Below are 15,493 nucleotides of genomic sequence, written 5' to 3' on the forward strand. Positions count from 1 at the left end.
GACACTGGGTTTCATCCCTGGTGATGCTCTGCCAGGCCTCTACTGCAACTGTCTTCAGTTCCTGCTTGTTCTTGGGGCATTTTCCCTTCAGTTTTGTCTTCAGCAAGTGAAATGCATGCTCAATCGGATTCAGGTCAGGTGATTGACTTGGCCATTGCATAACATTCCACTTCTTTCCCTTAAAAAACTCGTTGGTTGCTTTTGCAGTATGCTTTGGGTCATTGTCCATCTGCACTGTGAAGCGGCGTCCAATGAGTTGTGAAGCATTTGGCTGAATATGAGCAGATAATATTGCCCGAAACACTTCAGAATTCATCCTACTGCTTTTGTCAGCAGTCACATCATCAATAAATATAAGAGAACCAGTTCCATTGGCAGCCATACGTGCCCACGCCATGACACTACCACCACCATGCTTCACTGATGAGGTGGTATGCTTAGGATCATCAGCAGTTCCTTTCCTTCTCCATACTCTTCTCTTCCCATCACTCTGGTACAAGTTGATCTCGGTCTCATCTGTCCATAGGATGTTGTTCCAGAACTGTGAAGGCTTTTTTAGATGTCGTTTGGCAAACTCTAATCTGGCCTTCCTGTTTTTGAGGCTCACCAATGGTTTACATTTTGTGGTGAACCCTCTGTATTCACTCTGGTGAAGTCTTCTCTTGATTGTTGACTTTGACACACATACACCTACCTTCTGGAGAGTGTTCTTGATCTGGCCAACTGTTGTGAAGGGTGTTTTCTTCACCAGGGAAAGAATTCTTTGGTTATCCACCACAGTTGTTTTCCGTGGTCTTCCGAGTCTTTTGGTGTTGCTGAGCTCAGCGGTGCGTTCCTTCTTTTTAAGAATGTTCCAAACAGTTGTTTTGGCCATGCCTAATGTTTTTGCTATCTCTCTGATGGGTTTGTTTTGTTTTTTCAGCCTAATGATGGCTTGCTTCACTGATAGTGACAGCTCTTTGGATCTCATTTTGAGAGTTGACACGCAACAGATTCCAAATGCAAAAAAGCACACTTGAAATGAACTCTGGACCTTTTATCTGCTCATTGTAATTGGGATAATGAGGGAATAACACACACCTGGCCATAAAACAGCTGAGAAGCCAACTGTCCCATTACTTTTGGTCCCTTAACAAGTGGGAGGCACATATGCAAACTGTTGTAATTCCTACACCGTTCACCTGATTTGGATGTAAATACCCCCAAATTAAAGCTGACAGTCTGCAGTTAAAGCACATCTTGTTTGTTTCATTTCAAATCCATTGTGGTGGTGTATAGAGCCAAAAATGTTAGAATTGTGTCTATGTCCCAATATTTATGGACCTGACTGTATATCACACAAATATTCCGTAGGAGGTGAATACTTTCACTGACCACCTTTTCAAATGGTCCCACTTAATCTTGACAAATATGAGCAGAGTCAGTTTAATCAAGATACTGATATTTCCACATCATTCAAATACTACCCCTTGTTTTAAAAATATTCAGACCTCCAGTGGCTAAATCAGGAATTGTGGAGAGTCATGTGGGAAGGGGCACACCAAAATTAGGTCTCTAAATATTGAAACAGACAACAAAAAAAGGAGACCCTAATTTTGCTGGTCTGGAATCGAACAACCCAGCAGAAAATACTATATATCATCTGGACTGGATTCACGATATCTGGATTCATCTATATAGACTTTGAAATAGATCAAAATACCATATCTAACTTGAACATGTAGGTTTGTCACTTCTAACCCTCTTCTTTATACTTGCTGGACTGTTTGGCACAGAGCTCAGAATACACATTGGTTAAACACTCATTTCTCATTATTTCTTACCTTTTGAGCTTTCCCATTCAAAGAGAAATATGGGAATGCTTAAAAAAAAAATTATACTCACCTAAATGGCTGTAGCACCTATCCCAGCTGCATCTGTGTTCCACCGGCTCTTCTCTGAAAACACAGTGATCAAACACCACTGATCTCTCAGTTCTCAGTATTCAGTCTGTAGAGAATCAGTGATTGTCAATCACTGACTCTCTGCTCTGACCCTCCAGCACTCACTGGAGTGTTGGGCTTTGGAGGGGGTGGGAGCGGCTGGCTCAGGCTCTCGGTGGATCACTAAGAGGATGAGCCAGCTGCCAGTTCAGGCATTCGGGTGGATCCCGACTGTAAAGTCGGGATCTTTCCCCAGCCTGGACTGGCTGAGTGGCGTCAGCAGACAGAGGGCTTTAGCCCACTATCAGCTGAAGACAGGTCCCAGGAGTGCAGAATTAACAGCACTCTTATGATCCATAGCAGAAGTACAGCCAAAAGAGCTTTGGCTATACTTCTTTTTTAGCAATAATCACCACCAGGCAAGATCTTCTTTAAAGTGTCGCTAAACCCACAACAGTAAAATCAGTCTGTATATGCAGTAAAGCATTCTTGTTATACTCACTGTGGAACCTAAGGGGTTAATCCTCTGCATATGTGAAAATGCTTATTGATCCTGTTTTCTCTGATCCTCCCCTGCTTCTACTGCCCCCCAATCCATCTGCTGATAGAATAGAGCATTGGAGGCAAGCTGTCAGTTTGGTGTGTATTGCTAGAGCTTTTTTTTTTCTTGGGAGAGTGTATGTGATCAGCACAGGACCAATCAGCACTGTCCAGACAGAGGGTCAGAGGTTATGAAGCCTCATAGGACAATCATGGAGGAATTAAAACTCCTCCTACAAGCTTTAACCAGTGCTCTGCTGGGCACCGATAGAAGTCACAAGGCATTTCCATGTTCTGTGTACTGTGGGAGACCAGATATAGTGAATGCAGGGTCCTGGGTTTAGTAACACTTTAATGATTCCCTCCAGGCTTGAATACTTTATATAAAGCCTTTTAATAACAAATCTACTATATGCATGGCTTACTAAAAAAAAAAAAAAAAGTCAAAAACTTTGTGCTCACACTGACTGCCAGTCATGAAATCTGGCCAAAGCAAGACATCACGTGGGCTAATACTGGGATGATTTTCAGGCAGAACCAATGAATCACTGGCTATTTATGAACATTGATCCTTCTGCTTCATAAAACTCAAGTGATGGCCTCCATGACTGCACTTGAGATTGGCAGCCAGAGGATTGTATATAAACAGACTTCAGGACCCATTTAAGGCCCACTACTAAAGACATTGAATGATGAAAGCTTTGCCTATGCAAGCAAAACAAGAGGAAAACAGATTCACTTAAATTACCTTGGATTAGCCCTTTTAATTCTGTTACAATAAATTGATGAGTAGGTTTCAAGCAGTTATGTGGGAGGCTGAAAAAAGCCTAACAAGAACATTAGCAAATATGGTTTTGAAGTCAATGAAACATACAACATCTTACAACGGTGGAGACCTGGCTGCATGCCACAGACATAAACTGAGGAGGGAATGGGAAGGAAAACAAGACATTCCTAGCACATGAGACCATGAGCAGAGGAGGTCACATAGTCTGCTAACATGATTCCCGTTCCAAGACTTGGCCTGCCTACTACAAATGAGATATTTAATGAAGCGCTGAATGGTAGTCTTATCTTCTCCTCTTTGATAAGCACTGGGGAGATTTGCTGCAATAGAGGGTCAATGCAATTACAATTGGAAGCACGTCAAGCTGTAGGAGAACAATAAACTTGCAGTGCCAGTGAATTAGACTCAATAAGGTTTAAATTGCAAAATAAGGATTTGTTTTATTAGTTTTTACATAAAATGCAGATTAGGAGTGACAGCTTCACTAAAACATGAATTAATCACTTCTCTGAGCTGCTGGAGGCAGGAAAATGAAAGAAAGTGAGAGTAAAAGCCCTGGGAAGGTTTGTGAGAATCATGGTTGGATTTGAGAGGAAATCAGTGATGTAGATGTACTAGAGAACAGGAAGTGAGTGCAAGGGAAATATTCGTACCCAAGAAGCAAAGAAAGGCATGCTCTAGCTAAAATATATTTTAGAGAAATGTATAATCTTTTTACCAATGGTACTTTTTAAAGCTGCACATATAAAAGAAATCGACTGATTTCGATAACCTTTGCAATCCTTTTATTTGTCCATAGCCTGGCCAAAGAATACTTAAAGAATAAGTTCACCTTTGGGAATGTGTTACATGTTCTACCTGATTTTAGGGTGGAACATGTAACATTTTCCAGCCGCTGCCCAATCCCTGTGACAGCAGTACGAGGAGAAGTTCCCAGTACTAGCTGTCACTATTTAAAAACAGAGCGGCCGTGAGGAGCGGCTGTCGGCTTCTAGTTCTCAATGAACTAGCACGCCACTGTGGAGCGCCATGGCAGTTCATTAAATCTTGCAGTCAGTATATATGCATTCCCGTACATCCCGTACAGGTAAGCAGATATACTGACAGGTCTGCAGGAGACTTGCATGGCACCAGCGATCTGCTAATCGCTGGTGCAATGCTTTCCAGGCTTCTGCAACCAAAAATAATAAATGCACTTTTTTTGCCTGCAGAAAAATGTGCATTTATTATTTTTGGTCAAAAGATGAACTTGTCCATTAAATATTATTCCAAAGCTCTTCTAAGGATCCTCCAGAGCTGTGATAATAATTGATCATGTGTTTTGCCTTGTTAACAAGTACATAAGTGCCATCAACAGAGGTGTAACAGTTCGTAACACATGGCGAGCTTTGCCAGGAGGGGATTTACATGTGACCCTGAACATCAGAAATGAGGAGCCTGAGACAATCTGGGATTTTCTCTTAATCAGCCGGCTGAAGTAAGCCCTTTGCTTACATTTTGAGATATCAGACTTCCTTGATCGGTAAGGCATTTTTGGGAGAAATGGTATCTATTTTACTCCCCTTAATCGAACTGTATTTATTGGTGGTTTTATGTTATTTTGTCACTGTCTACTGGCCATTGGAGTGTTATAGATAAGAAAAGGAAGAATAGTGCTGGTTAACAGGTTATATGAAGTACACGTATGCTGTAATAGTATGTCTATTGGCAAGAGGGTATAGGCACATGTAGAGAAGGGAGAAGGCTGGTCAGTCATTACGGGAATTAAAGTAAGTATTGGAATGAAAGTTAAGAGGGTATCCTCAGAAAATGTCCAGCGCAAAAAGGAGCGCTAGAGAATATATGAATCAAAGGTACGGTTCCGCCTATACTGAGCCCCTAGACCAGTGGTCGGCAAGCCGCGGCTCGCGAGCCACATGCGGCTCTTTACACATTTTAATGCGGCTCTTCTGTGTGCCGGGCGCTCGCTCCCCTCCCCTCCCTCCTCTCCCTCCTCTCGGGCGGCCGCTCCCCTCCCTCCTCTCGGGTGGCCGAGGACTCTGCAGCTAGCCCAGCAATGATTGGCCAGTCTCGCTGCCACTCACATCCTGATAGCTAGTGATTGGCTGTCAGGATGTGTGTAGGTGGGGCAGCGTGACGAACGTGAGGGGAGCTAGGCTCCTCTCACAGTCCGCCCTGAAGACCGGAACGGCGCGGGGAGCACGGCGAGAGGAACGCGCGGAGCAAAGGTAAGTGAATTGACACAGGAGGGACTTGACTTACTACTTACTTACTACTACTATATGAGGGATGAATTAATATGGGGGATGAATTACTATGGGGGATGAATTACTATATGGGGGATGAATTACTATGGGGGATGCATTACTATATGGGGGATGAATTACTATATGGGGGATGTATTACTATGGGGGATGAATTACTATATGGGGGATGAATTACTATAAAAACTTATTGAAACTAAAAACAGTGTACCATCCTATGTATTTTCAGTTTTAAAAATGTGGCTCTCAAAATAAATTTCAATCGTGGTTTTGGCGAGATTTGGCTCAGTTGAAAAAAAAGGTTGCCCACCACTGCCCTAGACAAATGATTAAAGTGGAAAGGGATCCACAATGGGTTAGGGTTACCAAGTCCACAGGGACTAAGAGTTGCGCAGATTAAGCAGCTAAAGGAACAGCTATCTGAGCAAGATGAATGAAGGGTGACAGACAATGTAATATTAGACATAAGGGGAAATTTTGACGTAGAGTTGTGGAATTAATTTAGAGTAAGGCACAACTAGTAAATTCTAAAACATGGGAAAAAGCCAAAATAGAGAAATGAGAGTCAAATTGTATAGTAATAATATAATACTTGGCCCTGGCCCAAAACCCAATACTTAATATGTAGTCAGAGAAGGAAGATGGGATGAGCATCGTGGCTGTCCATCTGATCATAAGAGCTGGAGTAAATTGAGTACAAGATTATAGTACATGAGATGCAAGGGAAATCAGAGAAGAAAATAAGGAAAGTAGAGTTTAGAGAGGTAAAACTTAAGCAGGGACATTTTGAAGAAAGTTAAAAAAATAGTGAGAGAATAATGTCTATGTGTTGTGTAAAAAAATGGGGAAAATGTAGCGATTTTAGAGAGCTAATCATGTATGTGTGTGAATTTGTGTGCTGGGCCTTTTGGTTCTACAATCCTTCGTGTGTCCTGTAGCTCTGTGTAGATTTCCCCCCTCCCTCCTTTTCTCCTTCCCATGTGAAGAATGTGCTGGGATGAGACAGGACACCAAGGACACCCGTGATATGACTACACGTTTTTATAACATTATGTGCCGGATTAATCTGATAAACAATGTGATCACAGTAACCAGAGTAAAATGAAGGTTAAATGTAAAAGTGCATATAGAATAAAATAACACAAATTAAATATCTTTTGATAGTGGAAATGGTGCCTTTAAAAAATGGAAATGAGGTAAAGCATCCTCCTTTCTGGTGATGAATCTGTGCAACTGGAATTAGGGCATGATATTGAGATTATCCCTCAAGTATTCATTTCTGATATGATGTTAACAATTCTTTTAATAATATAGATATATTTTAATTGGCTTAACTGCTTCCCGACCACCCTATAATAGAAATACTGCTGCAGGGCGGCACAGGTGTGCAAAATCACGTATATATACATGATTTTGCATCTCCAGGTAGGGGTGTGCATGACCTACCCATGCCGCCATTGGCAATCATCAATTACCGCTGCCCGGTGATTGCCGAGCATCTCCGACGGAGAGAACGATTTGTAAACAAAACAGTTCTCCTCCGTCAGCTCGTGCACACTGCTTTGGATGACTGTGCACAGCACAGCCATCCAAAGCAGTGTGCTTACAGTGAAGCACACAGACATAGCACATAGTGAAACAGCACACAACACACAGTTTGATCACCCCTCATGTTAACCCCTTCCTGCCCAGTGCCACTAGTACAGTGTCAGTGCTTTTTTTTTTTTTTTTTTTTTAACAGTGGTCACTGTATTGGTGTCACTGGGGATGTCAGTGATACCAAGTCAGTTCCCCCCAGTATATCCCAGTATATATACACCACCATTTGTAAACGATAGAACTTTCACATAAACCAATTAATTTACAGGTAGTGGGATTTTTGTTTAGCAAAGACATGTAACAGAATACATTTTGGTTTAAATTTATGACTATATTAGATATTTTTCTTTTTCTTTTGCTGGACAGGTTTAATAACAAAAACTCACAAATATTGTTTTTTTTTTCTCAAAATTGTCGGTCTTTCTTTTTTTATAGCGAAAAAAAAAATAAAAACCACACAGGCAATCAAACACCACCAAAAGAAAGCTCAATTCGTGGGAAAAAAAGGATGTAAATTTCATTTGGGTGCAGCGTTGCATGACCGCACAATTGTCAGTTAAAGTAACGCATCTCTGTAACACAAAAAATAGCTGGTCAGGAAGGGGGGTAAATCCTCTGGAGGGCAAGTGGTTAGAGAACCTTTGGTTGGAAATGAAATATAGGTTATTAATCTATTATTATTAATATACAGGATTTATATAGCGGCAACAGTTTGTGCATCGCTTTACAATATAAAGGGAGACCATACAGTTACAATACAATAAAAAAAACAAGAGTTTTAAGATGGCCCTGCGCATAAGAGTTTGCAATCTAATAGGGTGGATATGAGGTTACTTTAGATTAACATAAGGTGGCTATATTGCAGCTGCATTAATACTTAACAGAGCCTAGATGGATGAGAACTTTTTCTATAAAAATAAAAACTAAAGGTTTTATAATAACTTGATGTGTGGTGCATAATGTGAGAGTGATAAATAAAATTACAGACCCATCTTACCAAGCCCACACACCCTGTTAGGATAAATGCCACCTGCAGCCGGCTGTTTTATGTTTTTTTGACTGATGATTTTTCTGTGTTTTCATACACAGATCGTTGGTATTTTTTGTTTTTATTTATTCTTATTTTTTAATCCAAAGCAGAATGTGTGGACTGTGAAATGATGTGCCTCTTTCCCATGTAAGTGCAGTGGTAAGCTGAAGATAACTTTGGATTTATGGACATCTCTGCATGACTGCACGGTATTGTTATATGTTGTGACATCAGGAAAATATGTAAGGTGGAAACTAAGAACTTGTATTATCTAGCTAAAACTAACAGAGCAAGCAAAGAGAAACTATAATATTGCTAGGAAAAAGCTGTCTTTTTAGAACATGAAACTGGAGTTCTTACACAAAGAGCATGTGGAAAAAACAAGCCATCGAGACAATATTTCATGCAAGCTGGACCCAGTAGTGCAGAGTTCACCCAGCTATATCAGAGCAGTAGCTATATGCAAGGTGCTACTAGACAAAGGTACAGACATTATATTGGTCAATTATTCAACTTTAATGGTGCCACACTTTGTGGAGCATTTATTGCAATGAATCCAACTAAATATTTGTCTAATACAAATTTCACAAATTATAAATATTGTATGGTTATTTATATACAATTTTAACAATGAAAAAGGCATACCATTGAACCCAGCCACCTTATTGCCTATATCGGAGGAGGCTGGAGACAAAAAAAAACCACATGTGTTAAACTGATGTTGTAGAGATCAGCTGCTGTGAGCCCAGTGAAGACATACTGCTTGAAGACCCAGATATATGCTTTTTTTTTTTTTTTTTGAAGATTTGATCCCGGTATTAGAACAAGGATGGCTAGACCCATACTGAATATGCCATTATAACCCAGAAGGACACACTGTATTTACAATTGTTGGATCCTTCTTCCCCAGCTCAAGAAGCAGAGCTCCATGCTTTCGCAAAGCCTGCGAGCTATCAAAAAAGTATATAAAAGTACAAAAAAAGTTTTTTACTTCAGCAGGTAAACCAATCAAGCATGCTAAGTTAATTGATTGAATATCTTCAGACTTCCATATTTTTGCTGAGGTAGCTATACAAACATTAAAAAGCACACATTGGAAGCAGACCAGCTGACTAAGATTACTTCAATAGAGCCCCAGACAGTTGCTGGGTCTGTGCAACTCACAGATTCCACCCTATTTCTGATATTTCCGATTAATAATTACACTCTGAGGACCCCAGAACAAGAAGAACAAGTGGCCCACAGTGGGAGCAACGTCTTATAAAACAGGACTTTGGAAAAAGGTGATCCTTAGGTCTGCCAGCCACTTTTTCCTTTCAGCTTGACACATGGACAGTGTCATCAGTCAAAAGCAGTTATGGCTGCCTTAGTAAGCGAGTATGGAATAGCACCAGGTTTATACCACTACTTGTTTTACCCGTTACCAAAAACTGATCGTCTCCCTTCCTGAGATTACAAAAGGATATATCCAGATTCCCAATTCAGGATCTTATGAGTATGCACTGGTCTGTATGGACATGTTTTCTAAATGGCCAGAAGTTTGGCCAGTGGCAAATGCTTCTGCAAAGGCCACAGTAAAGAGTGTTATCAGAAGTAATTTTTATGTACAAAGTCCCAGAAGCTAGAGAGAATAACAGAGGATACATTTTATAGGAAAGTTCTTACAAGAAGTTTGAGGTCTTATTTTACACCCCCTACTATCTACAATGCAGTGGAAAAAAAGTACTAAGGGGATGTCAAAAACAAGAAAACTATGGCCTGAATGTCTTCATATTTTTACTCCCATAAGGGGATATATTAATTCTCTTCCTATGAGATATTTGGAAGTGCGCTGCTCATTTGCTTATATCTTTCTCAGTAGCTGAAGGCCTCCACTTGGATCTCACAGAAAATGTTGCTGATCTCTTAAGGTTTTAACAAACCTATGTATGTATTTTCTCCTCAAATTCCAGATTCTAACAGTTTGGAAGGATCTCATAAACTAAAGCCAGGTGACTTGTAGATTAAGAGACATTTATTTTATATATATATATATATATATATATATATATATATATATATATATATATATATATATATATATATATATATATATGAAATGGTTGGAGACACAATACAGCTTCTATGTCATGTACAGTTAATAAAACCTGAAGAAAAAAATCACCTCAATCTACACCAGACACTGTAAAAATTACTGAATGAAAGTATCTTTGTGTTTAATTTGGTTTCCTCTTAGAATCACAGTCTGGGGTACGATTTATTCAAATGCTTTAATAAATATATTAGTAAGGGATATATGTACACTATATTGCCAAAAGTATTGGGACGTCTGCCTTTACACGCACATGAACTTTAATGGCATCCCAGTCTTAGTCCATAGGGTTCAATATTACAGTGGTTGTAAGCCCAATGTCTAACAAATATCAAACATTCACATCTCCTTACAGTTTGTAGTTTGAACATGACAGGCGTATTATTTGTTTTTCATGTCTTTGCCTTTTTCAGCCCACTGAATATCTCCCAGTCTGTCAGTGTGTACACTGCCCGGAGCTCGGGAGGCAAAGTCATGATGACCCTAGACTCTCCTCGAGGCTGTACACCCCCCCGGTATTCTCCCTAGCACAGCTTAGCAGCATGCACATTGGCTGTTCACTTTCAAAGCTCGGCAAGTCTGTTGGATGGTAGTGCTGCAGGTCCAGAGGAGGGAGGAGCAGAGAGCAAGTGACAGTGCGGGCTCCATGCTCAGGCTGTGCCTGCATGAGACACACCCCCTTCACTCATGATCCTGCATGAGCCTTCTGATTAAGTATGTAATTCAAAGGAGAGGGGGCGTGGCAACACCTTTTTTACTCAGGTGTTTTTTACTTTGGAAGAGCAGAGACGATTGCAGATGACAGGGTGCTCTTTTCCTGGCCAAACTGAGCTTAGTAGAGTTTTGCTGCACTGCTGAGTTAGATGCCATGTTCAGTTTAATTTTGATTATTTGGATTTACAACCACTTTAAGTTGGCCCCGCCCTTTGCAGGTATAACACCTTCAACTCTTCTGGGAAGGCTGTCCACAAGGTTTAGGAGTGTGTCTATGAGAATGTTTGACCATTCTTCTAGAAGCGCATTTTTGAGGTCAGGCACTGATGTCGGACAAGCAGACCTGGCTCGCAGCCTCCTCTCTAATTCATTGCAAAGGTGTTCTATAGGGTTGAGGTCAGGACTCTGTGCAGGCCAGTCAAGTTTCTTCACCCCAAACTCGCTCATCCATGTCTTTATGGACCTTTCTTTTAGCACTGGTGCGCAGTCATGTTGGAACAGGAATGAGCCATCCCCAAACTGTTCCCACAAAGTTGGGAGCATGAAATTGTCCAAAATGTATTTGTATGCTGACACCTTTCCCTGCACTAGAACTAAGGAGCCAAGCTCAACCCCTGAAAAACAACCCCATACCATAATCCCCCCTCCACCAAACTTTACACTTGGCACAATGCAGTCAGGCAGATACTGTTCTCCTAGCAACCACCAAACCCAGACACATCTATTGGATTGCCAGACAGAGAAGTGAGATTTGTTATGCCAGAGAACACGTCTCCACTGCTCTAGAGTCCAGTGACACTGCGCTTTACACCACTTCATTCAATGCTTTGCATTGCACTTGGTGATGTAAGGCTTGGATGCAGCTACTCAGCCATGGAAACCCATTCCATGAAACTCTATGCACAGTTGTGCTAACCTGAAGGCCACAGGAAATTTTGAGGTCTTTAGCCATTAACTCTGCAAACAGTTGACAATTTCTGTGCACTGTGCGCTTCAGCATGTGCTGACCCCGCTCTGTCATTTTACGTGGCCTACCACTTCGTGGCTGAGTTGCTGTTGTTCTCAGTTGCTTCCACGTTGTTACAATACCACTAACAGTTGACCTTGGAATATTTAGTAGCAAGGAAATTTCACATATGGACTTATTGCACAGGTGGCAACCTATCACGATACCACAATTGAATTCACTGAGCTCCTGAGAGTGACCCATTCTTTCACAAATGTTTGTAGAAGCAGTCTGCATGTCTAGGTGCTTGATTTTATACACCTGTGGTGATTGGAACACCTGAATCCAATGATTTGGATACTATATACTAGAAGCAGACATAAATCTCAACTCTGGGCACAAATGTATAACTGGTCTCCCACAGTACACACAACATGGAAATGCAATTATTTTAGTAAATCTAAACTGCTAAATACCTTTTTCCATAAGCAGTTAGAACAGTCTTTTGACTTCTATCAGTGTCCAGCACAGCTGTAGGAGGAGTTTTCATTTTCCCCTGATTGTCCTATGAGGCTGCAGAACCCCTGACCCTCTGTCAGGACAGCTCTGATTGGCCCTATGCTGATCACATGCACCCTCCCAAGAGAAAAAAAAAAATAACCTTCCAGCAATACACACACACATGTACAGCTTGCCCCCAAGGCTCTGTTCTATCAGCAGATGGATTGGGGACAGTAGAAGGGGGGAAGGATCAGACAAGACAGGGTCAAACATCCTTTTTACACAATGCGGAGGATTAACCCCCTAAGTTTCACAGTGAGTATCACAAGCATGCTTTACTGCATATACAGACTGATTTTACTGTTGTGGGTTTAAGTAACACTTTAATGAATAATTGCACTTTCACACAAAGTTAACTTTTTTTCTACCCATGTTCTTGACCTAAATTATTTCACTCTCACCCTCCAGAGACGTGTACTTACTGAGATCCATTAACAGCCTTTGTGGATTGTTTAAATCTCACGCTACATGTCCCTCTTCCTTACGTGTTGATGGCCCCATAGAAGTCTATGGGAGTGTAAAGAACCAGCAAAGGAATCTTGCAGTGAGGGATGAAAACACTCCCCGAAAGGTGTGAACAAAGGATTTTGGTAAGTACATATCTGTGAAGGGCGTGTGTAGACTTTTTAGGCCAATTACAAGGGGAAAATAATGATGTACTCTGTTTGAAAGTGCACTTATTCTTTAACAAAAATCTTCACTAAATCACCCCCTTTTTAGCACTGTCCTCTACAATAAATTCCGTGCCACAACTAGATGTCCCCAGTTTTCCGGGTTAAATTTCAACTCAGAAGGCTGAGCCCATTGTGTGCAAACAAAAACTAGCAGTCACCCAAAGTGTAAAATTTAAAGTATCACTAAAGGCAAAACTTTTTTTTTTTCGTTTTGGACAGAGTGATGGTGGATTAGAACATGGTCAATTTTTATTGCAAGGGAGATCCACCCTCTCTATTTGTACTGTTTACTGTTCTGGAGATCTGGGGGTTCCCAAGATATTCTCTTAATTTGCAGGGACTTCCACCTACTTCCTGTTTATCTATAGGACAGAAAGCGAAGGTAAATCTCCGCAATGGGACAAAGATGACAAAAATGACAGGGGTTATAACCCTCCCTTACTCTATCCAAAAGTCTTGATATATAAAAGGCTGAGGCAGAAATGTTAAGTTAAAAGTTCTAGTACATGTATAACACTTTCACCACAACAGACGTGTTTTCAATGACCGATTTTCTGGAGCCATGCTATAATAATTTCAGTTATTCAAGCAAAACGAATAATTTATATTAAAAAAAAAAAAAGTTTTGTTGTGTTATTCGTTCATTCTTAACATTATCATCCCGGCACAGAAAAACAGATACAAAATGTGAGCATAATTAACAAAGCATGGAGAAAGAATGAGAAGTCCGAAAAATAGCATTCTTATGTCGAATCTCGTAGCAAATTAGTTTTATAATAGATGCCATTTGTAATCCGGGCTTTTTGCACAGTGTAAAGTAATGGCAAATTACCCAATTAAATATCTACTTCATCCCAAGCTGCAAGGCTGCTGGCATACAAGCACAGGCAGAGATATATCTTGTTGTGTGGCAGTGAATGAGATACAATAAATAGTAGCATGCAAATCATGTGCTTGATTTCAGGAATCAATGTATAGATTGCAAAATTATAACATGGAATGTAAATGTAAAATGTAAGCTATCAGAGATCAACGTATTTACTAACTGGAGCTAGGCTTCTGGCGTAAGTGCTATAAATGGGCTATTAACGCATAAAATTATATACCCCGAAATTTAGGAACTTGGGGAATGTTACACTGCAGTATGCAGACCTAGCTAACAGCTTACCAGATGTGTCCCAGTTTTTAATGGGACAGGAAGCCACAAGTCAAAAATTAATTTGCAGCACCACCCGCTGGCAAAAGCTGGCACCAATATCTCACAAATGCTACAATGTTCTACTGTCACTTTATGGTAAGATTTCTGTACACAAGGCTCTATTAAGCTTTATTTTTGTTAATTCAGCCAATAAAAGGGCTACGCACAGATCAAAATTCAGCCAGTCCCTGGTGACCTGGCCAAATTTTGATCTGTGTGTACCCACCTTTAAGGCGGCGCTCCATGACTATAACTTTGTATCAGTGTGAGGTCCATGGGAATATCCATGTAGTAGCAGCTAAGCAAGACTCAGAGACAGGACTTGGGACAGTTAAAACCGTAGAAGACCTGACCTCCCTTTTTACAACACACTACATCTGTAACTGATATATCACTTTAGGTGGACTGGGTTTTTTATTTTAAATGCAATACTTGAAAGCTTCAACTGCACAACACATTCAGTCAAATGTGCATGAATAACCTAGTTCTACTGCACAAAACTGAAAGGATCTCAAAGATTCTCTCTTTATGAAAAAAGAGCATGCAAGCAAAGTAATATGTAAATGTAATGCTTACTTTTATTTATTTGTAATTCTCTAATGACAATGTTTCAATTTCTCTCCAGCAAGTCACCACTATTTTTATTCAGGTATCATGCAAAGTCAACATTTACTTAATGGACTGGGCACCAGACCACAAATGATATGACCAACTAAATCCGAAAGCCCGCACAGTAGCCTTTATGTTCTGGGCTTTGAGCACATACGTTGTTTCACCCATATCCACCGCATGCTGCTGCTTTTCATTCTGTAATCTGCCAGAAAGTTGCAATGTACAGCTATAGCGAGAGCTGCACCCCAACTATGTGGAGCAAAGACTTATGGATAAAAGGGTATAAACATAATAGTGTTGATGAATCTGAATGCTTTTATATTATTATTTAATTGTAGCTCTGATGAAGGGAAAGGTTTAATGCCCTGAAACATGTTGAAGAAGTTCCCAACAATCAAATATTGCAGCTATGATAAAAGGCTTTAGCAAATTTATACCATCATGCCCATATAACGCTTTGCGTCTCCTGATGCGAGTGGAATGCTCACTGTAACTGTACCTTGCTCACTTTGGTCCTTTGGCTCCCATGTTGCACATGAGCAGCCTATATCTAA

At 40.5% G+C, this 15,493-nt stretch overlaps 1 protein-coding gene across 10 annotated transcripts in view; it reads right to left on the reverse strand.

Moving 5' to 3' along the window:
- The window catches only part of PARD3 (par-3 family cell polarity regulator), an 814,686-nt gene that overhangs the window by 373,236 nt on the left and 425,957 nt on the right, over window positions 1–15,493 (reverse strand). The gene's annotated exons all lie outside the window — the stretch shown is intronic.

This window comes from Staurois parvus, unplaced genomic scaffold (assembly GCF_062004578.1).
Source record: "Staurois parvus isolate SC_StPar_1 unplaced genomic scaffold, SC_StPar_1.0 ptg000061l, whole genome shotgun sequence".
Classification (NCBI taxonomy): Eukaryota; Metazoa; Chordata; class Amphibia; order Anura; family Ranidae; genus Staurois; species Staurois parvus.